Here is a 27213-nt window from a genome sequence, read left to right as displayed (position 1 = left end):
GTTACGGAGGAAGTAACGAAAGAGGGTGCGCAAGAGTGTGCACGAGAAAGGTGTGTAACGGACAGGTGCATGAGGAAAGAGTGCGCTGTCGAGAGTAAGGGTGAGTGCGCTGTCAAGGGTGGTGGTGAAAGTAGTGAGAGTGACACGGAGCGTGAGTTGGTTGTGACAGGTGAGCGAGGATGTACACCTGGAATGGAAGGATGCACACCTGAAATGGTAGAGCGTGTGTGGGAATGCACACTTGAGTTGGTCGTGAGGCATGTGGTTGGGTGTGCGAGTGAGAGCACACCTGTGATTGTCACAGAGGAGGTGACCGAGGAGGGGGCGCGAAGAGGTGTGTTGGTGAGGTGTGCGAGCGACGAATGTGTGCCAAGGTGTTCGGTGGTCAGGTGTGTGACCAAGTCTGTGGGCGGAATGAGTGTACCGAGGTGTGTAAGAGAAGGTACGACGAGGAGCATGGGAACAGCTGGATGTATGAGCAAGAAAGGGGTAGCGTATGCGTGTAAGCATGCAGGTGAGGCACCGACGGTAACCGGGTTAGCGGTTAGAACGACAGTTAGCCGAATCGGGCCCTCGGTGCGCGTCGGGCAGTTTCGCGTGCCGCGAGGACCAGCGGGGATCCGAGCCACGGCGGGTTCGAAAGGACCGCCGTACGCGATCCACACTGGGCCTCGCTTGGAACGGCCGCGTCCGTGCTCCACTAGGCGGAACGGGCAGCCCGATCCGAAGGGTCGTCATGGCGACCACTTTTTGTTGAGACGTTCCGGCAGGTCGAGATCGGGCCATTGGACGGCTCGGTGCCGAGATGGTGCGTGGGATCTCGGCCCGGGTAAGCCCCCGTCCCTGCCCCGAATGCGGGACGTATCCAGCCGCTGGCACAAAACAACCCGCATTCATTGCTCGGCTGTACGAAGCCGAGCTTTAGAAGGGAATTGGCGCACCGAGAGGATCTAATAAGTAGACGGGTGATGAGGTTAGTGTTTTGGACCCAAAATTAGAAAAAGGCGAAATTTGATGATTGGTATGGTGATTGGCAGATGATTGGCAAAATTTTTGATTTGTTGAATTTGGACGAGCAAAATTTATAGTGAGAGACCCCCGATGTGGTGGGATGGCAAATCCGCCATCCCTCACAGTGGGGGGGGGGGGGGGGGCAAAGGAGCACTAGGTTTATGGGGTTTATGGCAGTGAAAACTAGCCCGGGTGGGTTAGGATATTGTGTGTAGGGACCTAGAAGATGACATTAGGTAACGTTAAGGTTAGTTAGTGACAAGGATACCTGTAGTGGGGACGCAGGTAGATTAGTGTGGATGATAATGACGTGGTATGTGCTTAGTTTAAAGGGAAGACGGGGAGCACTAAGTTAGCAGGGCAACAGGTAGATTAGATGATGCCGTGTGTTTGAGGATTGAACAGGTGTGATTGCACAGGTGTGCAACTGGACAGGTGTGTGGAGCAGTGTATGAGTGAGTGAAGGTGATTGTGTATTGTGCTGACCGAATGGTCCAGGAAGAGGAGGAGGGTGCAGGTGGCACCAGGTGTGAGTGCACAGGTGTGCACCAACAGGTGAATGGAATAAATGGTTGTGTGGAAGACATGGAGTGTAGAATATATGGAGTATGGGAATGGATGGTCGTGGAGTGAGTATGGTGGAAAACTGTGGAGTGGAGTGGATGGTGCGAAGGTGTGAATGGGGGAAGAGTGGACCCCCATCACGGATACCCGGGGCGGGTAGTGTAAGTGTTAGGTAGAGGGTACAGGTAAATTGTGGTTGGATATTGGCATATGTGGTGCGAAGTGAAAGAATGGTATTTGGATGGGTGCATTAGTGTTGTGGAAATGGCTGGGCGTGTAGCCTGTTAGTGTGTGTAGTTGGTTTGGGCACTCCACCACTTGAGGATGTCGGCCAGGTGAGGCCGCAGGTGGGCTCTGGGAGCCGGTAGTTGTTGTGGATGGGGCCCGAGGATCCGGAGGACGGACCCGGGTAGCCCAGTGCCAGAGGGCACCAAGGGGTGACAGAGCCAGGAGGGGCCTTCCCCAGTTAGATAGGTTAGGTAAGGAGCAGGTAAGCTCGGGTGGCAACCACAGTGGTGGAGGTGTGCAGGTGGGTAGACCTGCTGGGAGAGCTACACGTCACAGCCCAGAAATTGTGCAAGGGCACCGGGAGATGAATCGGGGGAGTGAGACCCAAAATTGAGAAGCACCACAGTTGGTCAATGGGGATTGGTTCTTAAAACCACATAGAGTAAGATGGCCAATGGATTGGCAGGGAAAGACCCAGGGTAGTGTAAAGTGTGTTAATGTCATTTAGAGGATAGTTAGGATTGAAGTCTCCTCACACCATCTGCATCCACTCACCTGAGATGAGGTAACTCCACACCATGCCATGTTTTATTATTTTTCATTAATGCAAATGTTTTGGATTGTGAGATGCATCATGACGTGGGTGTGACATTGTGCGTAATTCCATCTCTCCCTCCTTATGAGGATTGATGATGAATTGGTGATGGCAAATTTTGGATAGGGGGATTGGAGACGAATTTGGTGTAGAAGGGAAAGATGGGGAAGACAAGACGTAGTGACGAATTTGTAAAGGTGTACATTGTTGTAAATATGGGGTAAGGGCAAGGGTAGTGTAGGTGACAGGGGGGGTGACGTGCGGTAGGGACGAGTTTTTCTCACTTCGCTCTCCGTACGCACTTCACCCTGCATTGCCTTTATTGACGTGTACCCTTGTGACCTTACCCCTCGCTCATTTGTTTTCCCCCCTTTTGTCTCCCACTTGAGGACCTGTGCGCCATTGGGCGCCGAGGGGAGCATGCGTGAGGTGGCCATTGTGCGCACGAGATTCTCAGAACCAGCATGCATTGCGTTGATGTACCACTTTATGGACCGCTGTTCTGCGGCCAAGTACCACTTGATGGACCCCAGGTTCTGGGGCAGGGCACCTCTGTTGGAGACCGGCCATAGTGGCCAGGGAATCTTGCTTCCGGACCTCGGTAAGGTGGCACCTATGCCAAACAGGTGGACCACCCTTAGTTGGCCCCTGAGGCCCTAAATAAAAATGAACACAAGTTGTGCTGTTTTATTATTTCCAAGTAGGCCGCATGAAGCCAGAAGACGTCGGGAAGAACATCGGCCCAGCAGAAAAAGAGAAGACCACCACCAGTTGTTTTGTTGTGTTTATTATGAACAGTGGTGACTGTGCACCGAGTGGTGCTTTTTGGTGCTTTGTGGTGCTTTTGGGTGCTTTGGTGGTATTGGTACTGGTGCATCGATGCAATGCGTGCTGTCTCCTACCTCCCAACAGGAATTTCTTTTTCTTGTTCCCTAAAAAGGAAAAAAACACAGGTCCTGGGTTGCGTTGTAAATAAGAAATAACGTCACTGTAAATAATGCTCGCCACCGTAAATGTATAGTTTGAGAACAATTCCGTAATTCGGTTAGCTGTGGGCTTGAGTCTGTTAGACAGGGTGCAATGCAATAGGGGGACATACTTATTTGTGTTTTAAAATCGTCACACTCAGGGTCAGGTTAAAAGTAGAGGGAACTACACCTACGTGTCACACTAAATTAAAGTTGTAGGCCCGGGACCTGACCTGAAGAAAGGAGGGTACAGTGTAACGAATTTGGAAAGTGTAAAGAATGTGAGAACTGGTTTGCTGTGTTTTAACTGGCCCTCGTAGAGTAAATAAGATCGAAAGACGTCCCCCTAGTTAATTCCATGAACCTACAGACAGGCCACGATATATCTTTTTTAAATAGTTTATTTCCTTATTCTATGTAGGCTAAATATGACATTGTGTTTCCCACTAGATTGACTCTGCATTGCATCAAACGAAATAAGCGTAGGCCCCTCCGATGATCCATGGCAGCTCAAGTGCCAGGGATTCCCCCACTTGAGCTTTGACAGCAACCGTTTATTGCAGTACTGAACTGCTGTGCAACGTGACGGCGCATTACCTGCAGCTGCTGACCGGTTTTCGACATTTGCGGCCATTACGAACAAGGGGAGTGGCTAGAGAAGACGGGTCGCCCCCCTTGTCATAGGGGGGAGGAGTAAGTCGGCCCCGCTCATCCAACCCAGAACAAGGGGTTTGGCTAAGAGTGGGCGGAGCGGGAACCCCCGAGAAAGTGCGCGAAGGTTCGGTGAGGAACCAATATAAACCGCCGCGGGACGCACTCCGTCCTCTTGCTCTGACCCCGTCCTCTTGCTCTTACCCCGTCCTCTTGCTTGCTGTCGCTCGTTGTTGCTGGGGAGAAGGAAGACGCCTGAACGAGCAGGTGTGACCGAGCCTGCGAGCCATCGTGCGACCAGCTGCGCTGCAGCTAAGAGGACGCAGGCCACGAAAAGGGCGCGCCAGGCAGCAATCCACGCTGGACCCTCCATTGCCTCCCAAAACAACCATCCATCCTCAAGCCATACCTGCCTGCAATTTTCCCCGTGTAAGTGTGAACGTCGTCTGTCTTGAATGTTGTCCTGGGGTTTATAAGTAAACTGCATAGATAAGCTAACGATTCACTGTGTGACTGCTCCTTCCATCCATTGCTTGTAAATAACTTGATCGCTCCTTCTTTTTGCTTGTGTGTATAATAAATCCTGTTATTCCTCCGTACTCTGTCTTCTTCTCTCTTCCTTCTCTTTCGTTCGCTTTAGAGGTTTGCAAATTGAATACCTGTGGCGCGATTTGGTCAACGTTTGGGGGAGTCAGGCTAATCGGGGATCCTGTAACGGTCGCGGTTGACCATCCGCTCGGCCCAAAGTAACATCTTGTCCGCGACCCGTAACAATATATAAATCGGGATTTAAATTTAATTCAGAAATTGATCCAGACGTCTATTCTCTTTCAAACATTCAAACCGACAGAGGTAGTTATTTATCACAGCATCTGTAGAATTTTTACCCTTTTACTCATCTCCGTTTCGCTGTTATTTGGTGGAGCAAAAAGTCAACTGAGCTTTATAGATATTTAGATGCAGAACTCACAAAATGGCAAAAACCCCAGAGCAAAACTACTGTATATTTGAGTTGGGTTTTTGGGGGGAAAGAACAAAGGCTCAGAGGTGCAATGTTTACACCACAATTTGGCCTTCAACTGGGACTAAGCAGAACACATTTGCCACGTCTTAATACACCCCTTAGGAAAGAAGTGGGATGTGATGGGGGTGGAGTGGGGAGTTAGAGCAGTGACTGAGAATCCAGTGGAAGGATGTTGGGCAAAGAAAAGAGAAATGGGTCGGAAAGGTAGGAATATGCTGCGAATGGCCGTGGCGTGACCTACAGCCTAACTTCTTCACTTTCCTACTCCCCTGGCTGATTCTCTTCAAAGTGGGAATTGGCAAATGTAGAGAGGCTCCTGCTGTCGAGAATTCAACTCAAGCCCTGATATGGAGAAAGGAAACGATGTACTCTTACTGACAGCTCTTGATGCAATATGCAAAAAGGAACGCTCAGGTATTTCATTATACTCTTGCACACATTGTTTACAATGACATGACAGCCTTTATATACTCTGCACTTGCCAGTGTCATCAAGGCAAGGATGATGCATCACCAACTCAGTGAAATCTTTCACATTAATTTTTATTAGCTTCGGAAACGGCACAGTGCACTTTACTTCTGTACTCTCCATCCTGTTCATATAAATCCCGAATTGGCACAACCTGAGCACAAAAGCTCTTTCCATACAGCCAAGTGATATATTTTGACTAATATGCTTTGTTCATGCACTTGTGCTTGGATTCTTAGTCCAGGAAACATATCCATTTACTTCGCCCGTTGTGTTTTTAATGTGTCAAATAGAATATATCCCAGTGCAATGACTTTTTTGAGTTTTTGAAGATGCTTAATTTTTGGTTGAGCAGTAAACACACAAACAAGGCTTATCGTAGGTGTATAGAAGATGACGGGTAGTTGTTGTTGTTGGTGGTGTTGTTATATAGCCCCTGACAGTTCTCCTGACCAAGCCCGCAGCACGGATATCTCTCTGGTGCGACCCAATGTTCCCCCACATTCAGGATGGTGTACCCCTGCCCTTCACAAAGTCAGGGCCACGACAGTTATCGAGAGGGAGAGAGAGATAAGAGGGAAAGGGCAGATCTATAGGGACCAATCAGCACTCTGACTGTGACCGCGCTGCCCTGACGAATCCGGGGAGCAGGGAAAATGGGGGAAGATTTGGCCCCCGACTTGCGTTGGAGGGGTACAACCACAGCAAAGAGGCGTCCCCGATAGTTGTTTACCGGTAGTAAAATAAGGATGTTAACCACCATCTTACAGTAACTGATGGGAAAGAGGAAAAATTAGACAGACATAGAAACATGATTCTATAAGAATGAAATGAGGGTAATAAAGGATTGGAGGTGCGCATAAAACTTGTGTACGTTCGCAAGAAATGTCTGCTTGGATTTCAATGTGCAGTGTCACCTGTTTGAGTTGTCGGGAGGTAATGTTCAAGATGGTAGGAGAAGATAGAAATCAAGATATCACTAACCTGTCTGTCTAGTGTAGGGGAGAAACGGACCCAATTAATGTCCCGGTCTCTTAATGATTATGAATGGTGCTCGTGCACCTGTAATCTGCACTAAACTCAGGAGTGGTTGGAATGAAAGATGAAAGATAAACACCGTTTTACTGTATGCAAATGCTTCACTTGCTGTGACAATTTGAGGATTGCTAAGGAAAAACTTGACACAGTGTATTATATGCCAAGTTTGAACGAGTGTGTGGAAGCCATTTTAAATTGATTTGTTGACGACAGGTCTTATCTCTTTGAGGTCGAGGAGCCCAAAAGACTGTTTTCCAGAGATTGGTCAGAGAAAAGGATTATAAGATTAGAGAGTTGTCATCTGAGAAGTAACAGAGCAAGGACTGTGAGCCTTTCTCAAGTTGCATGTCAGGTTCATTGTGTCACATGAGCTTCTTATCTTCCACATAATGGATGTACGGGATGCAACTGTTGCATGACTGTTGATTGGATGAGGGACTGTCACAAAGTTTGTAATTACAGTGTTAGGAAGTTGTGAAAAGAGGCAGTTATAGATAATTGTCCATACCAAGAATAAGATTGGTTCCAATGTGCAAGCTGGATATGGAGAGTGCCATTATCAAGCAAACATACCTTAACAAAAAAGGGTGGATGGGTTCTGCTGGGGGATGCAAGCCTTCAAGGAAAGCCAGAGAAGAAAAGATTTCAAACAACGATATGCTGCTTGTACGCAGGGAAATTGCTAATTGGATCTCAAGTGAGCCTCGGATGCTGCAGGAGGATTTTCATACTGCACCCCTTGGATCGACTCAGATCACAGTGACCTTTGATTCCTAAGTCATTTCTACAATTTACACTATCATTGACAAACAAATGAATTAGGCCTTTTAGCAAATTCAAAAATATAATTTCCCTTGCCTTTTCAGTGATTAATAATGGATGCAACATGTGCTGTCAGTATTTATATGAAGGGCGGTCAAAAGGTTTTCAGAAGGAGATTATAATGGTCGAAGGAACTCAATAATTTTTTGTTGTACAAGTCGATATAATTATCAGGAAGTTTTTCTTACTATTTATATGTGGGATGGCAAGATTGCTTACAGGTATAGGCACTCAACTTTGAGCTATCTAGACTGGGAGTGAATGTTTGACCCAGCTATAAATTGTCACCCTGGTGTATCTCATGCACATCAATGCAGTTAATTGTCCTGTGATGGAGTGGTGGTATGTCCAGGACTGGTTCTAGCCTTAAAACATCTCTATTTGTCAAGAATGCCAAGAGGATGGGACTCCATTATCTACATGATAATACTGTTACGTTTGTTGGGGGTAGACAATGATTACCTTCGAGCCAGGTAGAGTGTGTAGATGAGTGTGCTCTGACTGTCGTGAAGAAGACGAAACCTCGATGTATAATAAGTAGGAAATTTGTGTAGACTGTATGTCGTGGAAGTGCTTGTATCCTCTTCCCCATGAGAGGGGCGGGGTTTGTTAATTAGCGAGGGATTATGGGTAAATTAATCCCCTGTATGTAATTGCCTCTGTAATATTTTCCTGTGTTCCTGATGACACCGCACTACACACCATAGCAAGCCAAGCAATCGACACCATAATTAATGACACCAATTAAAAACCAACCGGAAACCAGGCATCGAACACTGCCGCGGATAACATCGACTTTGTGAGCACAGGCACGTGAGGACACGCCACGAAGAACAGTGATTGGTCCAGAATTTTGGTCAAGTAAGGACGGCTAAGATGGGACTCGCTGATAGGAGGCGGAGACTTCGTGAGATGACGTCAGAGCCTTGACTATAAAGAAACGATCGGCCGACATTTTCTCCTCGGCTTTGATGGAGAACGGTCGAGTCCCGACTCCTCTCTTGGCTTTCCCCTCTTCTTGATTGCCGCTCTCCTCTTATTCGTCCTCTTGAGTCCTGGTTCATAGCGAGTGTCAGACATTTTCTTCTGATCCCTTCTCGTTCTGGATCCCATAGTAAACAGTCGTATTTTCTTTTCGTGCTTCTCGTTCTGGATTCCATAGCAAACGTTCACTATTGCTCTTGCGCAAGGAATGTTCATCTTCCTTGTCATGGTCCAACATCTTGATAGTGATCGTGAGGAGGAAGAGCTGCAGACCGAGAACTGCAGTTTCCTGCGCACAGACGACGAAGACGAGTGTGGCAGGGTGAATGCGGGTGCACGAGGCCTAGTTCGTGCCCATGGCAGTGCAGCGAGCGCATTTTCCCGCCAAGGCCTCAGACAATCTTTGACGATTCCTGACGAGATACACCAGCCGATTTGAGCTAAGTGCCACAAACAACACGTATTTATTTTCCAGTTCTTTTATCCCTCGTCTGTATTCGAGTCTGTGTGGGAGCGCTCCAATTCGGTGTAGTTTCATCATGTTTTCTTTGTTACCGGCATTTTCTTTAATAAATCCGATATTTTTGTACATTATAATTCCGTCTCGGTTTGAGTTAATCATCACAGGTGTGAAGACCATCGGTGGACCCATGAAGGTAAGCTCTGCGGACCCCCTCCCCCCCCACCCCCCACACGTATTATCCGCTATATTTTGACTGAACGCCTCGGAGTGTTAAGCTTCTTTGGTCATCCGTGTCGCCCTGTGTTCACCGCACAGGGTATTCACATGACAATACTGTCCTGTGGCTGCCTCTCAGTTAACACCGAGAGTACGCCACGGATGGCTAATCGAGCTTACTTTGAGGCGTTATCCAATTGATGGCGAATGATACGCTAGACGGAATGAAGAATACCCACTCACCTGGATGGCTGCTGCACACAGGCGTCTTCACCCTGCAAATCAATTCAACCCGAGATGGATGTAAAATGTACAAAATAAATATTTATTAAACGGAACCTGATAACAAAGAAGGCGATGGTAAAAACTAAGACCAAGGTTGGGATCCCACACACCTCACTTCAACAACAGCACAGGGGAATTAATTAATGAATGAAATCGTTGTGTTCTGTGTGCGAGCTTATCTCTGTCTGCAGTGTGTGTCCTCGTCAAGGATGGTCAGGCTCGCCAGGTCCGAGCGCGTCGTCCGATGTGGCTTTGGTCGGTGGGAAGAAAGGCCTCGATGTGCCCCTGTTCACCAGGCCTCGATAAGACCTTTCGCGCCAAGCGAGCGAGCGGGCGTGCAACCCGCTTCACCAGCCATGCAATCTCCACCCGAATTCGGCATGAAGCTGCGATGCACTCAACGTTCGGGTCGCAAAGGAGAGAGTTGAGGTGAAGAAAGGCATGAGGGCAAGAATGAGGGATGTCCAGGCACCAACGTCTACCTCAACGAGCAGGGACTAGAGAGAGAGCAAATGTCAGTCTCCGACCATTTGCTATCGCATCCAGAACAAGAGAGAGAAAATGTCAGCTTCTCTCCACTTTTATTGATCTCCCTTGGCCAATCAGCTGGCTCCTTATTGTCCCTGGGCTTCAGCTGCGTGCCGATTGGCGCTCCCTTCCAGTGATGTCATCTACTCATCAAACCCTTGGTGTCAATCCATCGCGAGGTGGGCGAGGCCTCAGCCTGCCTGATCTATGTTCCATCGCCATGGTGTCGTAATGCGCGGCCGCTTCCTGAGTGTTCTTCCTGGTGTTTTATTATTATGATAGCGGAGGGGGAATTTAAGTAGTGTTTGAGTGGTGTTACTATTGGGCCTAACTAATGTCTATTGTGCGTTGCCATACGGGACACAGGTATGATCACAGAGGGAACGACGTACAATGGAATTTTATCCTTATGGCCTAATCTAGTTAACAAGCCCTGCCCCCTCGTGGTGGGGACGAAGACACAAGCTTAATCCGACATTCGGGCTAGACAGGGTCCTTTTAGTCTGGGATCCGAGACCTCAAAATTTGATTTTGAAGTGACACCCCTGCTATAAAATGTTTGACCCCTAGATCATGTCTGTGGGGGTGTTAGCCACCAGAAAAGTGACTTTAGCAAGGGAGTTTGGATTGCGCGAATTCTGTAGGGACATTTTTTAAACTTGGGGCGTCAACTGTAAAAAAGCAAGAAATGTAGGGGTAGGGGAAATTCAATTGACCATATATCCCATAATACAGGGGTGAGTGCAACAAATTACCACTCATTCTTTTTGTTATAAAGTTGGCTTTTATATGAAACATGATTCAACGTGATTGGACCATCCATGAGGTCAGCAGAGGTCAAAAGGTCACGGAAAGTGGGTTAAGCTAAAAGTTTAGCTCCTTCAGTAAATAAAATCACATTTTTCCGACTTCAAGCTCAATATAGCCAAACTTTTACACCCAAAATATGTTGTTTGTACCCCTCTGATGTTTTTGGGAAAGAAATGCCCCGACTGAACTTAACTTACTGGCATGTATGTCGCTTTAGATTTGCATAACTTAAAAAAAATCACCAAAATCGGGCATTCACACTATATATTTGCACGGTACTCTTCAACATATTTTAAAACGACAAGTCATACCACATACTGTCTGGAAAAGTGTCATTACCTCTATTTACTCATCATCATCACCATCATCAGTCAGAAGCCGTCCACATTTTTCTCTGTCGCCATTGTAGGCACATGCAATGATGCATGGTACTCCAGCTTTCGCACAAGGGCAATTCCTCAGGCAGTTCTGTTTCTTCTTACATTTGCAGTACTTCAACTTCGCAGCAGAAGGCTTTGATGGCTTGCTCTTCATGGCAGGAATTAACCTGTCACCATCCACACTCCTGCCATACTCTTCAGGTGGAAGAAGCACTGGATTGCTGAGTGAAGCTTGCTTGTATAAGCTGATCTGACAAAGGCTCCTGAGAACGTGGAAGTGAAAAGCATCTTCTGTTGGAGGAAGGGAGCGCAGATCTAGTTTGCTAGATGCAAACAAGTGGGCGCGGAGCTTATCCAGGGATGAATACCCTGGCTTGCCGTAGAGATCACAAAAGAAGCTTCATGCTTCAGTTATCACCTGATCATGTGCAGAAGGTCCGGATTCATGTCGGATGAAATTGGACAACGCTGGCTGTTTGTGAACATGCTGGAGTGCGACTTTCACTGCTCTCTTCTTACCCCGTTTGAAAGGATAGCTCACCGAATCACAACCTGACAGAATGTAGGAGATGAGCAGTGTGTCTGTGAGTGCCAATACGTCCTTTCCAACTGCTTTGGCCAACTCATTCACCAAGTCATGGATGGGGAGGAACAGATCATCCTTTTCCACCCATAACTCAACAACGTTTGTCAACCAAGGGAAATGATACATTGACAAGACGATGATATCTGGCGGACTTCCTCTCTAGTCGTCGTCAACGTGTGGCCCTGAATGGGTTTCTCTCATCTCCTCTTCCTGTTCAGGCTGGAGTTCCCCAAGGCAGTGTTCTGGGCCCCGTGCTTTTTCTGGTCTTCATCAATGATCTCTCTGACTCTCTCGAAAATCCTCTCTATCTCTTTGCTGATGACTCCACTCTCTGCCGCTCCATTCCTCTTCCCTCAGATCGGCAGTCTGCTGCCTCCTCACTCTCTGAAGACCTCGACAAAATCACAGACTGGTCAAACAAGTGGAACATGTCTTTCAATCCTGACAAATCTCACACTCTTACTATGTCTCTCCGAAAAGATCGACTGGACAACCCTCCCATCTACTTTCTCAACAATCCTCTCCAAGAAGTTCTGTCGCTCAAGATTTTGGGTCTCACTATCTGCCATGATCTTTCTTGGGAAAACCACATTTCCAAGCTGGCCTCCAAAGCCAGTCGCCGACTGGGCATCCTCCGTCGTGCGAAGTCCTTCCTCGGCACACCTGAGCTCCTCACCACATACAAGGCTTTCATCCGCAGCTCAATGGAATACTGTTCTCCCCTATGGGCCGGTGCTCCTGCCTCACACCTAGCTCGGCTTCACGCTGTTGAAACCAAAGCTTTCAGAATTATTGGAATCTCCCGCGATGAAGCTATCTCTGAGGGCCTTTCACTCACTCACCGCAGGCAGGTAGGTGGTCTTTCTGTCTTCTACCGACTCCTCTCCGGCCTTGCACCCCCAGCTCTCTCTGTGCTCTGTCCCCCAAATATTCCTACAGGTCGCACAAGATCTGCCAGCAACCCTCTGATGGTTAAACTGCCGAAATCTCGGCTCTCCGCTCACCTTCACTCTTTCATTCCTCTTTTCTCCCGCCTCTGGAACAAACTCCCTCACTCCCTTCAATCCCACTCCTCCCTCCAGGTCTTTAAAACAGCTGTTCACCACCATCTCTTATCTTCCCCCATCCAAAACCTTGATCTTTTCTACCCCCGCTAATTCACCCCAGATCCACCTTGTTTGAAATTCCAACTTCTTTCCTGGAAGTCCTGGCAGTGTCCATATGTTTTATACCTCTCCCACTGCCCCCTTCCCACGCCCCCCCCCCCCCCCCCAAAGCCCTCGCCCTCTCTCAGATCTCTCGATGTCTCCATGTCTCTCGGTCCCTGCTCTCAAATGTTGTGTTTGTGTCCTTCCCCCTCTCTCCCCATCTTGTCTACCGCTCCCTATGTTATATGTTTTATGTGTCGGTTTGTCTTTCTGTGTGATTAATGTTCGCTCTTTCACGAGCCTCGATATTGTATACAAAAAAAAACAAAAAAAAAAAAAAAAAAAAATCTGTATCTGTAGCCTGAATGACAACTACGCTGTTGTCACAGCTAGCAATGTGAGCAAAGATTCTGGTGTCCGCCTCCTCATGGTTAGGGCAGTACAGCTCATCAACATTGGTATGTTCCGTCTGCGTCACACGAGTTGCCTGGGCGTTGACCCCAAGGACCAAGCAGAAGCCATCAGGCCAGGATGACTCCTGGGACCAACGTGAAGCAAGATACGACAGCAGATTGGTCTTGTTACAAGGGTTTGACAGGAATGTGTTCCAATCAGGGATTTTCATGATGTCCACTGGAACAAACTCTGGCAAGTTGGTATTTGACTCCCGTCTCTGGCGTTCATCTCCTTTTAGACTCTTTAACCCAAAATCATATTGATCGCCCACGAAATGCACTTCAGTGCAATGTCTGGGTTTCATGTTCAAGAGTTTGTTCCTGTACCTTTCCTGAAGTTGGTCAAATGTACTCGAACCAAGTGTGTTGAACCGCTGGATGAATGCCATTGCATCGACTACATAAACTGCATCAGATACAGAAGGAGGCAACTCTTTTAACGGTTCCCATGACTCGGCAACCTCTGCCTGTAGAGTGGATAGATAGTTGGATTTGCAACCTTTCCGCATGGAAAATCCATTCTTCTCTGGCTCAAACAACGAGGGAGGGTACTCAAGCCATTCGTAACTAAATGCCTCAGTCCGTGCCTCATCACTCAGGTCCTGTGCGAAACAAAGTGCCCTTGTCACTGCACTCTCCTCTCTGATGACTTCTTTCACAGTGTCCATCTTTTTCTTACTTTTCTTCAGATGCGTGGCGAATGTTTCTATCTTCGGTTGGACAATCTTGTCTGCATTCGTCGTCGTGGCAGCATCCATTGCCTCCAAACCTAGACGTTTGGCATTTACCAGGGTAGTTGCTGCAAGAATCTGACCTGTGGATATGTTCATTAGTTTATCTGTCGCAAGTGAAGGATCGAATGGGTTTTGCATCTTCTCTTCCATGGTCCGTTTGATCTGCAACACGGCTTCCATGTCGTCTTTCCTCAGCTTCTCGTGGTGGTCAGATTGCGGCGAGGCCATGTGTGCCATCCTCCCCGCTTCTTCCCCCTTCAAGCGTCCTCCCCGCTTCTTCCCCCTTCAAACTCTCACCTCCATCTCCCCCAACCTTCTGCCTCGCTCTTCCCCCTCCTCAAATAACACCTCATTGTGGCTCACCCAATCACCATCAAACCTTTTGTCCGCCCCATCCTTCCCTTTCTCCGAGCTATTCTGAAATCTCTGACACACCTTCAACAGCTCTCCCTACCTCTTCCACCTCTTCCACATCTTACCCTACCCCTCCTCCCCCCTGTTCTGTATCTGATGCTCCCCCTTCCTCTTCATTAACGGTATGGACCTCAAACATCCGGGGCCTTCGTTCAAACTTAACCGATCTCTCCATACAGGTTGCTTCAGTCAAACCAGACGTGATCTGCTTAACAGAAACTTTCCTCCTTTATGATGTCTCTGATTCCATAGTATCTCTCCCGGGCTACTCCCTCCTCCGGTATGATAGACCTGAGCCTCGTCCTGGAGGCGGGGTTGCTATCTTTATCAAAAACTCTCTTCCTCACTCGCCCTGCACTGCACTCTCTCCACCTCACCCCCAGGAATACCTCTGGCTACGGCTTCCCCTTCGCTCCCACCTCTTGTTCATATGTGTGTTGTACCATCCACCAAACAGTGATGACTCCATCTACATCTCGCTGTCTGATGACATGGACCAACTTCTATCTACTCATCCCAACTCTCTCTTCCTCATATGTGGTGATTTCAACTGTCATCATGCCAGTTGGCTGGGTGTGGGTACCTCTCTCACCAGCCATGGCTCCTCAGCAAAGGACTTCTGCGACTCACTGGGACTGACACAATCTGTCAATTTCCCGACCCGGATCTCAGTCAACGGAACATCTTCTCTTCTGGACTTGGTTATGACTAACTTCCCTGAAAATGTCTGCTGCTCTTCTTCTGCTCCGATCGGAACATCTGATCATGTCCTTGTTAAAGTGGACATCTCTCTGACCATCCTCAGGGAGCCTGCTCAGCGTCGACGAGTCTGGCATTTCACTCAGGCCAACTGGCACGGTCTTCAAGCAGCCATCAATCATCTGGACTGGTCTCCCATCTCTACCACCTCTGACATCAACTCATCCTGGGAATTCTTCCAAAGTAAATTGCTCTCTCTCATGCACAGATTTATCCCATCTCGTCTTCAGTTGTCATACCCTTCCTCCCGTCCATGGTACACGGAATCTTGTGGTGAGGCTGTTGCCCAGAAACAACTTGCCTTCGTCTCCTGGAAAGCAAATCCAACGGAAGGAAATCTCATTTCCTTTCACAAAGCCCGAAACAAGTGTGTGTCCACCCTCAGGAGAGCCAGGAAACAATATCTCTCCGTTCTCAAGACCGAACTCTCTTATCTGTCTCCCTCTTCCAAATCCTGGTGGCGTCTGGTCAAATCCGTTTCTGGTGTATGTTCCCCCTCCATCCCCTCCCTTACCTCAAACGGCTACACAGCTGACTCCGCACGTGAAAAAGCTGAATGCCTCAACTCTGTGTTTGCCTCTAAATCTTGTGTCCCAAACCCATCCCTCTCTGTACCCACCATACCCAGTCGTACCCTGCTGCTCCTGGACTCTGTGTCCTTTCCTCCTGACAAGGTGGAAAAGTTTCTGTCAACCCTCGACTCTGATTCTGCAACTGGACCCGACGGCATCAGCCCACGGGTCCTAAAATCCTGCTCTGCTGCTCTATCTCACCCTCTCTCTGTTCTCTTCACCCTCTCTTTTGCTCAAGGTCAACTGCCATCTGCTTGGAAATCAGCCAACATCACCGCTTTGCACAAAAAAGGTGCAAAAACAGATCCTAGCAACTACAGACCAATCAGCCTTCTCCCAATTATCAGCAAAGTCATGGAATCCATCATTGCTTCTGATATGAAATCTTTCCTCTTCTCCAATGGCTTGATCTCTGATCATCAATTTGGTTTCAGACCAGGTCACTCTACTCTGGACATGCTGCTTCTGCTGTCTCAACAATGGATGGAGGTCCTCAATGCCAAACAGGAAATTAGAGCTGTCTCCCTCGACATATCACGTGCCTTCGACACGGTCTGGCACCCCGCTCTGCTCACCAAACTCTCCTCCTTTGGTATCCATGGAAATCTCCACGCATGGCTGGCGGACTTCCTCTCTAGTCGTCGTCAACGTGTGGCCCTGAATGGGTTTCTCTCATCTCCTCTTCCTGTTCAGGCTGGAGTTCCCCAAAGCAGTGTTCTGGGCCCCGTGCTTTTTCTGGTCTTCATCAATGATCTCTCTGACTCTCTCGAAAATCCTCTCTATCTCTTTGCTGATGACTCCACTCTCTGCCGCTCCATTCCTCTTCCCTCAGATCGGCAGTCTGCTGCCTCCTCACTCTCTGAAGACCTGGACAAAATCACAGACTGGTCAAACAAGTGGAACATGTCTTTCAATCCTGACAAATCTCACACTCTTACTATGTCTCTCCGAAAAGATCGACTGGACAACCCTCCCATCTACTTTCTCAACAATCCTCTCCAAGAAGTTCTGTCGCTCAAGATTTTGGGTCTCACTATCTGCCATGATCTTTCTTGGGAAAACCACATTTCCAAGCTGGCCTCCAAAGCCAGTCGCACTGGGCATCCTCCGTCGTGCGAAGTCCTTCCTCGGCACACCTGAGCTCCTCACCACATACAAGGCTTTCATCCGCAGCTCAATGGAATACTGTTCTCCCCTATGGGCCGGTGCTCCTGCCTCACACCTAGCTCGGCTTCACGCTGTTGAAACCAAAGCTTTCAGAATTATTGGAATCTCCCGCGATGAAGCTATCTCTGAGGGCCTTTCACTCACTCACCGCAGGCAGGTAGGTGGTCTTTCTGTCTTCTACCGACTCCTCTCTGGCCTTGCACCCCCAGCTCTCTCTGTGCTCTGTCCCCCAAATATTCCTACAGGTCGCACAAGATCTGCCAGCAACCCTCTGATGGTTAAACTGCCGAAATCTCGGCTCTCTGCTCACCTTCACTCTTTCATTCCTCTTTTCTCCCGCCTCTGGAACAAACTCCCTCACTCCCTTCAATCCCACTCCTCCCTCCAGGTCTTTAAAACAGCTGTTCACCACCATCTCTTATCTTCCCCCATCCAAAACCTTGATCTTTTCTACCCCCGCTAATTCACCCCAGATCCACCTTGTTTGAAATTCCAACTTCTTTCCTGGAAGTCCTGGCAGTGTCCATATGTTTTATACCTCTCCCACTGCCCCCTTCCCACGCCCCCCCCCCCCCCCCCCAAAGCCCTCGCCCTCTCTCAGATCTCTCGATGTCTCCATGTCTCTCGGTCCCTGCTCTCAAATGTTGTGTTTGTGTCCTTCCCCCTCTCTCCCCATCTTGTCTACCGCTCCCTATGTTATATGTTTTATGTGTCGGTTTGTCTTTCTGTGTGATTAATGTTCGCTCTTTCACGAGCCTCGATATTGTATACAAAAAAAAAAAAAAAAAAAAAAAAAAAAATCTGTTTTACACTTTCAGAGACAGAGGTCATGAACGGTAGAGCCTTGATGTACTTTTCTCGTGCTGATTCAGACTGTGTTATACCCTTAAAGAGGCTTGTTTTGCCTTCCCTATTGTAGGTCTGTTCAAGGGCAAGGTCTGTCCACACACCATTAAAGTCTCCTGCAGTCTGGTGAACTGTGAATTTGCCAGCTGCAACTCCTCGTGCACTTCTGGTGCTGTTTCTGGAAGCTTTTGCATCTCACTGAGATAGATCGGAAGGCAGGACATGTACTTACTATGGCCGGAAGCAATGGTATAGGGTAGCATATTCTGTACCTCTTGTAAGTGCTGTTGCCACAGCCCAGCTCTCTCAGCATGGATGTAACGCCTTAGGATAAGCACCATGTCTATGTTCATGCTCCAAAGATGGGCTGTCACTCCTAATCCCTTCTCAAAATCTCCCCAGAGCGACTCCAGTGCCTCTAGGCATTTCATGACTTCCTTCATGAGTGCAGCAAATTCGTCCTTCTCTTTCCTGTCAAAGGCATTTCTAAGACTTTCAAGCAGAGACGAAAGCAAAGAAAGTGTCTCCTCATTCTTCTCGAACAACAGCCATTTCTCAAATGCCTCCCACTTCAGCATGAACAATGCCTCACTCAACCATGAATGATAACGGACCATCTTATAATAATCTTTTCCTGCCATGACTTTATTGACTGTACCTCGACCACAGATATCACTAGAAACCAGAATGTCCTCTATGCCACTCTCCATTATGAAAAATCCAATAGATCCCAAGAAGTTCTGGGCAATATGGAATCCTCCAAGTCGAACAATAACATCTTTGTACTTTTCCGATTCCTTCCTAAACAACCCCTTTACTATGTGATATATCGCCTGGTCACAAGTCACCACCGTCTTAGCCTGACCCATCTTAAGACTCAAGGAGACAAAGTAGTCCAATGAAGTCTGGACTACATCTGCGTTGGTTGGGTTTTGTGGAAGCAATGGTCCATAACCAATCTTTGTTTTCTCTGTATGTTGCCCAGAACTGTATTCAAAGAAGCTGCTCCATGTCAGGCTACCAGTGTCCTTGTCGTTTTCACCCGTCATCAACTGTGTTGGACACATCCTCAGTAGGAACCAAACGATGTTCTTGTCAGCTAGAAAGCAGGCTTCCCCCTTGTCATCATGAGGAAGTTCAATATCACGTAATGACCTAGCCTGTCTTCTGTCCTTCAGTGTCAGTTTACTACTTACTGGAACGAATTTGTCTGGTTCACTGATAGTCAGTTTCCTGGTTTTCTTAAGGGGCACTGCCCCCACTACCTCCTCCCTCAAATGTGTACTGATAAATTATATTTGTTGTAGCATCAAAACTACCACCATCTTGTGTCTCTGAATGGAAGTTTAAGGCTGAAGATCGATGGTAATCATAAAGATCAGCAAGAGTGAAGCAAGTTGCTGAAACAAATGTAGCATAATAATCCCTAGCACCACACAAAAGATGAAAAGCATCAACCACCGCAGTAAACCATCACGATTACGATCAATATAGGCCAGAAACAGTAGAGGGATGCAAAGAACATATTGTGACATATACATATGTGAATTATTTGATAACGGAGCTAAATTTTCAGCTTAACCCACTTTCCGTGACCTTTTGACCTCTGCTGACCTCATGGATGGTCCAATCACGTTGAATCATGTTTCATATAAAAGCCAACTTTATAACAAAAAGAATGAGTGGTAATTTGTTGCACTCACCCCTGTATTATGGGATATATGGGCAATTGAATTTCCCCTACCCCTAAATTTCTTGCTTTTTTACAGTTGACGCCCCAAGTTAAAAAACGTCCTTACAGAATTCGCGCAATCCAAACTCCCTTGCTAAAGTCACTTTTCTGGTGGCTAACACCCCCACAGACATGATCTAGGGGTCAAACATTTTATAGCAGGGGTGTCACTTCAAAATCACTTTTTTACACATTTCCAGGCCTCGGATCCCAGACTATTTTCCTAAAAACACAAAATTGATTCTGGCAGATGTCCAAATCACTTTGCTTGTTCGCGTCACAAGGTTAAAATGACATTTGACATTTCATATGACGCGAACATGTGACGTGAACAAGCAAAGTGATTTGGACATCTGCCAGAATCAATTTTGTGTTTTTAGGCAACAAATTAAATGTTAAAAATACCAACAATGGCTAAAAACCCAACCAACATGAGCAAATGAGCATGATGAATGAACAGTATAAAGAAAAGCATTGGGAACTTGAATCCAAAAATCAATATTCCAGACATCCGACTTATTTTGCTTGATCGCATCACACGGTTAAAATGACATTTGACATTTCACCTTGGGTCAAGGTAAGTAAAGTCAAGTACATGTCAAAGGTCAGTTAATATCAAGAACATGTCAACAGAAAACAATAAGCTGAAGTGCGGTGCTATGCACACAACTTGCTTGCCAAAGAGGTAGGCCACAACGCGTTTGATAGCCAAAAGAGTCTTTATTAAGAAAGCTCAAACTGTAGCACTGGGCGGGCTCGAGCTTGGAGCCCGCCTATATGTGCCGGGGCCACGCCTAATCCCTGGGCGTGGCCGGTCGGTCGATAGGCGGGGCATGCCTTCCAGTTCCCCGCCTGGACGTTCGCGCCACCTGCTGGTGCGTTGAATTCGTGTCCTCTTGCTTGTGTCCGCCACACGCGCCCCCCCAGAATTCCCGCGCACCTGAAGGGTGAGTTTGCGGGGAAGCCGGATGACCCGGCTGAAACGCCCCCTGGCGATGGGTGCCGGTCTGGGGGGTGGCGGGATGGCGCGGCTTGGGGGGTGCCGGGGTCCGACCGCCGGGGGGCAGCCTCGACGCGGAGGAAGAGGTGCTGGCGGGGGTGCCGGGGGTCCGACCGCCGGGGGGCGGCCTCAAGGCGGAGGCAGAGCCGCTGGCGGGGGGTGGTCCGGATCGAGGTGGGCCGGCTTGAGGCGGTCCACGGAAATGCGATCCGGGGCACCGCCAATGTCGACCGTGAAAAATTTGTCCCCGGTCTCCAACACGCGGAAGGGCCCGTCGTACGGGGGCCGTAGCGATGCCCGGTGGGCGTCGTGCCGGATGAACACGTACTTTGCTATGCGAAGCTCCGGGGCGACGTGGGAAGGCGGGCAACCGTGCTGTGCCGTTGGCACCGGGGCGAACCTCCGGGCAGTCTCCTGAAGGGTGGAGCGCTGTTGTGCCACAGACCAGGGAGCCGTGGAGTCGGGGATAAATTCACTCGGTCCCTGCAGTGGTTGCCCGAAGACCAGCTCCACCGAGGCCGCGAGCAGGTCGTCCTTGGGCGCCGTCGTGAGGCCCAGCAGGACCCAGGGGAGTCTGTCGACCCAGCCGCCGTCGCAGAGGCTGGCCCGGAGCGCGGCCTTCATGGAGCGATGAAAGCGCTCGCACAGGCCATTGGCCTGGGGGTGGTAGGCCGTGGTGCGGTGTAGTTTCACCCCGAGCCCTTGCGCCACCGCGGCCCAGAGCTCCGAGGTGAACTGGAGGCCGCGGTCAGACGAGATGTCCAAGGGGGCACCGAACCGGGCAACCGAAGTGGCGATAAAGGCTTGCGCCACCTCAGCTGCAGACGTCGCCGCCAATGGGACGGCCTCCGGCCAGCATGTGGTGCGGTCGACCATGGTGAGGAGGTGGGTGAACCCTCGCGAGGGGGCAGAGGGCCCACCAAGTCGACGTGCACGTGGTCGAACCGCCGCTCGGGCACCGTGAACGAGGCCAACTGTGCCTGAGTGTGGCGGTGGACCTTTGCACGCTGGCATGCGAGGCACGTCCTGGCCCAGTCGCGGACATCCTTCCGGAGGCCATGCCAGACGAACCTTGCCCCGACGAGTTTCTGGGATGCCCCCGCGCCAGGGTGGGGTAGGCCGTGGATGGCGTCGAACACCGGGCGCTGCCAGCCAGCAGGTACGATGGGGCGAGGCCGGCCGAGGGAGACGTCGCATAGGAGGGCCGTGCCTGCGACGTCGAACGGCACCTCGGTGACGCGGAGGCCCGTGATGGCTGTCCGCAAGGCCTGGACGCCGGGGTCGGCGGTCTGGGCCTCCGCCATCCGGGCATAGTCGACCCCGAGGTGGACCGCGTGCACGATGGACCGGGAAAGGCAATCCGCCACCGGGTTGTCCTTACTCGCCACATGACGGATGTCCGTCGTGTACTCGGACACGGCAGAGAGGTGGCGCTGCTGCCGTGCCGACCATGGCTCGGCGACCTTGGCCATCGCGAACACAAGGGGCATGTGGTCAACGAAGGCCGTGAACGGGCGGCCCTCCAGCAGATGGCGGAAGTGTCGGACCGCCAGGTGGAGTCCGAGCAACTCACGGTCGAAGGTGCTGTACCGGCGTTCGTACGGGCGAAGCTGCCGGCTGAAAAACGCCAGCGGTTGCCAAGCACCACGCACCCATTGCTCGTGCACCGCGCCCACCGCGTAATCCGACGCGTCGGTGGTGAGGGCGATCGGTGCATCGGGCGCCGGGTGCGCCAGCATGGTGGCGTCGGCCAGAGCCAGCTTTGCGCCCGGGAACGCCGCGGCCAACGGCTCCGAACATGCGATGTCACCTTTGCCCGGCTTGCCCCGGAGGGCCTCGTGCAAGGGGTGGAGGAGCTGGGCGACGTGGGGCATGAAGCGGTGGTAAAAGTTCACCATGCCCAGGAACTCCTGGAGCCCCTTGACCGTGCGGGGCCACGGGAAATCCCTGACCGCCTCCACCTTGGCCGGTAACGGGACGGCCCCGTGCTCAGTGATGCGGTGCCCCAAGAAGTCGATGGTGGTGACACCGAAACGGTACTTGGCAGGGTTGATGATTAGGCCATGCTGGCCCAGGCGTACGAACAGCGTGCGGAGGTGGAGCAGGTGGTCTTCGCGGGATGCGCTCGCGACTAGGATATCGTCCAGGTAGACGAACAGGAAAGGTAAGTCGCACAAGACGCTATCCATAAGCTGCTGGAACGCCTAAGCCGCATTCTTCAACCCAAAGGGCACCCTCAGAAATTCGAAGAGGCCGAAAGGGGATGATGACGGCCGTCTTCAGGACGTCGACCGGTTGGACGGGGACCTGATGGTAGCCCCGGATGAGGTCCACCTTCGAAAACACGGTCGTGTTGGCCAACCGGGCGGAAAAGTCCTGAATGTGCGGGACCGGGTAGCGGTCGGGGGTGGTGGCATCGTTGAGCCGGCGGTAATCCCCGCACAGCCGCCATCCCCCGCCGGGCTTCGGCACGATGTGCAGCGGGGAAGCCCAAGCGCTGTTGGAGCGCCGTACGATCCCCAGCCGCTCCAGCATGGCGAACTCCGCTTTCGCCACTGCGAGCTTCGTGGGCTCGAGTCGGCGTGCCCGGGCATAGACCGGCGGCCCGACCGTGGGGATGTGACGCTCCACCCCGTGTATAACGGCCACCGCTGAAAAGGTGGGCCGCGTGAGGGCCGGGAAACTAGCGAGGAGGCGGGTAAAGTCGTCCGCTGCCGGAAGCGTGCAAACTAAACTCGCCGGGACGGAACCCTCCAGCAAGCCGCTTGGCAAGCCGCTCGGTGAGCCGCTCAGTGAGCCGCTCAACGAACTACTCAGCGAACAAGCGAGCGAGCTAAAGGTTTCGGCCTGGGCGAGTCGTTTGTGCTTTACGTCGACCAGCAACCCATTCGCACATAGGAAGTCCGCACCAAGCAATGCCATCGGCACGCTGGCGGTCACGAACGACCATTGAAAGCGCTGCCCTCTGAACCGCAGGGAGAGGCAGCGCTTCCTGAACGTGCGGATGGGTGTACCGTTGGTGGCAACGGCCCGCGGTTCGCTTGTCAGACGTGTAGGCTGGGATGACGCTTACCTGCGCTCCTGTATCGCAGAGGAAACGGCGCCTGGACAAGGTGTCCGTGATAAAGAGGAGGCTGCCGGAATGGCCGACGCTCAGGGCCGCTACCGAGCGCCGGCTTGGTAGTTTCCCGACTTGTCAAACAAGCATGGCGGGCGACACGTCCTAGCCTTGTGGCCAAACCTGGCGTGGTAAGAGCACCAGGCTTGCGGCGGCGGGGGCTTCAGCGGCCACGGTTTTCTTGGCGGCGGTGGTGGTGGTGGGCGGGGAGCGGCAGCGGCCAAGAGGGACGCAGCAGCATCAGCCTCGGGATCCACGACGGCGGCACCGTAACTCGCCCGCGTGTCGCAAGCCGCGAAGAACTTGTCGGCCTCTACAGCCAGGGCACGGGGTTCCCTTATGTTGGAACCGGGCCAGCGCGAGGCATACCTGTGCGGGTAGCTGGCGTAGGAAAAGCGCCCGAAATAAGAAATCCGGGGCTTGGTCACCCAGCAACGACAGCATATGATCCATCTGCGTGGATGGTCGTGTGTCGCCGAGTTCGGGAAGGTCCAGGAGGCGGTCGGCCCGTTCGATCTCCGTGAGGCCGAACATGGCGATGAGGAGACATTTGAGCGCCCCGTACTTGTGGTCGGCCGGCGGGTGCTGGAGGATGGACACGACTCGGGCGGCAGTGCCGGGCCCGAGGGAGGCGACCACGTGGTCGTAACGGGTCTCGTCTGCCGTTATGCCTCGAAGCTGAAATTGTGCTTCGGCCTGCACGAACCACACATCGGACTGTGCTTCCCAAAACTCCAGGAGTTTTACCGTGACGGCGTTGTTGGCCATGGCGCGTTCGGTGGTCAGCAACGGCTGAACCAATCGGGGTCACCAGTGAAGTGCGGTGCTACGCACACAACTTGCTTGCCAAAGAGGTAGGCCACAACGCATTTGATAACCAAAAGAGTCTTTATTAAGAAAGCTCAAACTGTAGCACTTGGCGGGCTCGAGCTTGGAGCCCGCATATATGTGCTGGGGCCACGCCTAGTCCCCGGGCGTGGCCGGTCGGTCGATAGGCGGGGTATGCCCTCCAGTTCCCCGCCTGGACGTTCGCGCCACCTGCTGGTGCGTTGAATTCGTGTCCTCTTGCTTGTGTCCGCCACAAAGCAACATATTTTTCCAGTTTAGGATCCAGCAGAACACATTTGAGATGGTAACTAATGATTAGCATTCAATAATAATGCGAAGTGATGGGATTTACGTGTATGGTGAAGACTATATGTTAATTATGCATATTTTTTCTCTATTTAGGTCATTTGCTTATTAATTACTCCCGCCAGGGAGTAATGCATTCGATCGTGTCCGTGTGTGTGTGTGTGCGTGTGTGTGTTCGTGAACAATATATCTGGAAAAGTTCTGAACGGATTTGGATGAAAGTTGGTGGGATGATTGCCCTTGGGATAAGGAAGAATTCATTAGTTTTTGGTGAAGCTCAGGATATTATTCCGGATCCAGGATTTTTTGAAGGATTGTTTGCCATTGGAAGACAGGGCTCATTTTTTTTTACATTATCTTGAAGGAACTGCGCTCCAACGTGAGTCGAAAGAATTGACGCGACCAAAGACGGAATTCGTCCGAGTTGCTTTATTGAAACAAAACAACTCAGGTATTCTGACAAGCCCGTTTTTCGGGCAACAATATATATACACATTTATGTCGGGAAGTTTGCCCAGCAAAAGCTATACCGGGCATGCCCGGGTATCAAGGGCGAGCCTTGGAAAGGCGAGTCTGGACCTGCCCGGGCGTGTTTGGCTGCGGCCTGGCAAGTCGAGGCTGGGCGTGCCCGGGCGCTCTGGGCGAGCACTGGAAAGGCGATAGCGGGCATGCCCGGACGCTCTGGGCGAGCCCTGGAAAGGCGATAGCGGGCATGCCCGGACGCTCTGGGCGAGCCCTGGAAAGGCGATAGCGGGCATGCCCGGATGCTCTGGGCGAGCCCTGGAAAGGCGAGAGCGGGCATGCCCGGGAAAGACGAGACCGGGCGTGCCCGGGAGGTTCGGGCGTGCCCGGGAACAGTGAGTCCGGGCATGCCCGGGAGAGGCGCGTCTGGCCGTGTTCTGGCCGGTGCAAGGCGATTATGTACATCCAGCGGTAACCGCTACACACGCCCCTCCAGAATCGACCTGCACCGGCAGGGTCAATTTAAGGGGGGTCCGGATGACCCGGCCGAAGCGACCCCTGGGGGGTCGTGGGGAGGGGTCTGACGTGGTGGTGGGTGGTCGAGCGGGGGGAACTGTGGACGGGGGGCGGCCTCGCCGCGGAGGAAGGGCCAACCGTGGTGGTCGGTCGACGTCCATGTGCGCCGGTTTGAGGCGGTCCACAGAAATCCGGTCCGGCCGGCCGCCGAAGTCGACGATGAAAGACTTGTCGCCCCATCGCAGGACCCGGAAAGGCCCGTCGTACGGCGGCCGGAGTGGCCCCGGTGCGCGTCATGACGCACAAAGACGTACTCCGCTGTGCGAAGCGCCGGGGGGACGTAGGACTGGGGGCCACCGTGGCGGGACGTCGGCACGGGGGCAAATCGTCGGGCGGCCTCCTGGAGGTCCGAGCGCTGGCGAGCGGCGGACCAGGGACTGGTAGCGTCAGGCACGAATTCGCCCGGGACGCGGAGTGGCTGGCCGTAGACGAGCTCGGCGGCGGACGCCTGGAGGTCTTCCTTGGGGGCCGTGCGAAGGCCCAAAAGGACCCACGGCAGCCGGTCGGCCCAACCGTCGTCCTGAAGGCCGGCCATGAGTGCGGCCTTCATGGAGCGGTGAAACCGCTCGCACAACCCATTGGCTTGGGGGTGGTAGGCCGTGGTGCGGTGCAGCGTGACCCCCAACGAACGGGCGACCGCGCCCCAAAGCTCAGACGTGAACTGTGGGCCGCGGTCGGACGAGATGTCCGCTGGTGCGCCGAAGCGCGCGACCCAGGTGGCGATGAACGCCTGCGCCACGTCGGCGGTGGTGGTGGAGGTGAGGGGCACGGCCTCCGGCCACCTGGTGGTCCTGTCCACCATGGTGAGCAGGTGGGTGAACCCCCGCGAGGGGGGCAGGGGACCCACCAGGTCCACGTGGACGTGGTCGAAACGCCGTTCAGGCACGGCGAAAGGTGCCAGCGGGGCCTGGGTGTGGCGGTGGACCTTGGCTCGCTGGCAGGCCGTGCAGGCGTTGGCCCAGTCGCGGATGTTTCGTCGAAGGCCGTGCCAGACGAAACGCGCCGACACCAGCTTCTGAGAAGCTTTCCGGCCCGGGTGAGAAAGGCCGTGGATGGAGGCGAAGATGCGGCGCTGCCAGGAAACGGGCACGATGGGGCGAGGCTGGCCCTGGGAGACGTCGCAGAGCAGGACGGTGCCCGCGAAGGGGATGTCGGCCAGGCGGAGGCCCGTGTCCGCCACGCGGAGTGCCTGCACCGAGGCGTCGGTGGTCTGGTCGGCCGCCATGAGCGTGAAGTCCACGCCGAGGTGGACCGCGTTCGCGCTGGCCCGCGAAAGGCAGTCGGCCACGGCGTTGTCTTTGCCGGCGACGTGCTGGATGTCCGTGGTGAACTCCGACACGGTGGAGAGGTGGCGCTGCTGGCGGGCCGACCACGGCTCCGTGACCTTAGCCATTGCGTAGACCAACGGCTTGTGGTCGACGAAAGCCGTGAACGGGCGGCCCTCCAGGAGGTGTCGGAAATGGCGAACGGCCAGG

This window comes from Myxine glutinosa, chromosome 1, assembly GCF_964187855.1.
Source record: "Myxine glutinosa chromosome 1, kmMyxGlut1.1, whole genome shotgun sequence".
In the NCBI taxonomy this organism is placed as follows: domain Eukaryota; kingdom Metazoa; phylum Chordata; class Myxini; order Myxiniformes; family Myxinidae; genus Myxine; species Myxine glutinosa.
The sequence above is the reverse complement of the archived record's forward strand: the minus strand, read 5'-3'. Positions refer to the sequence as shown.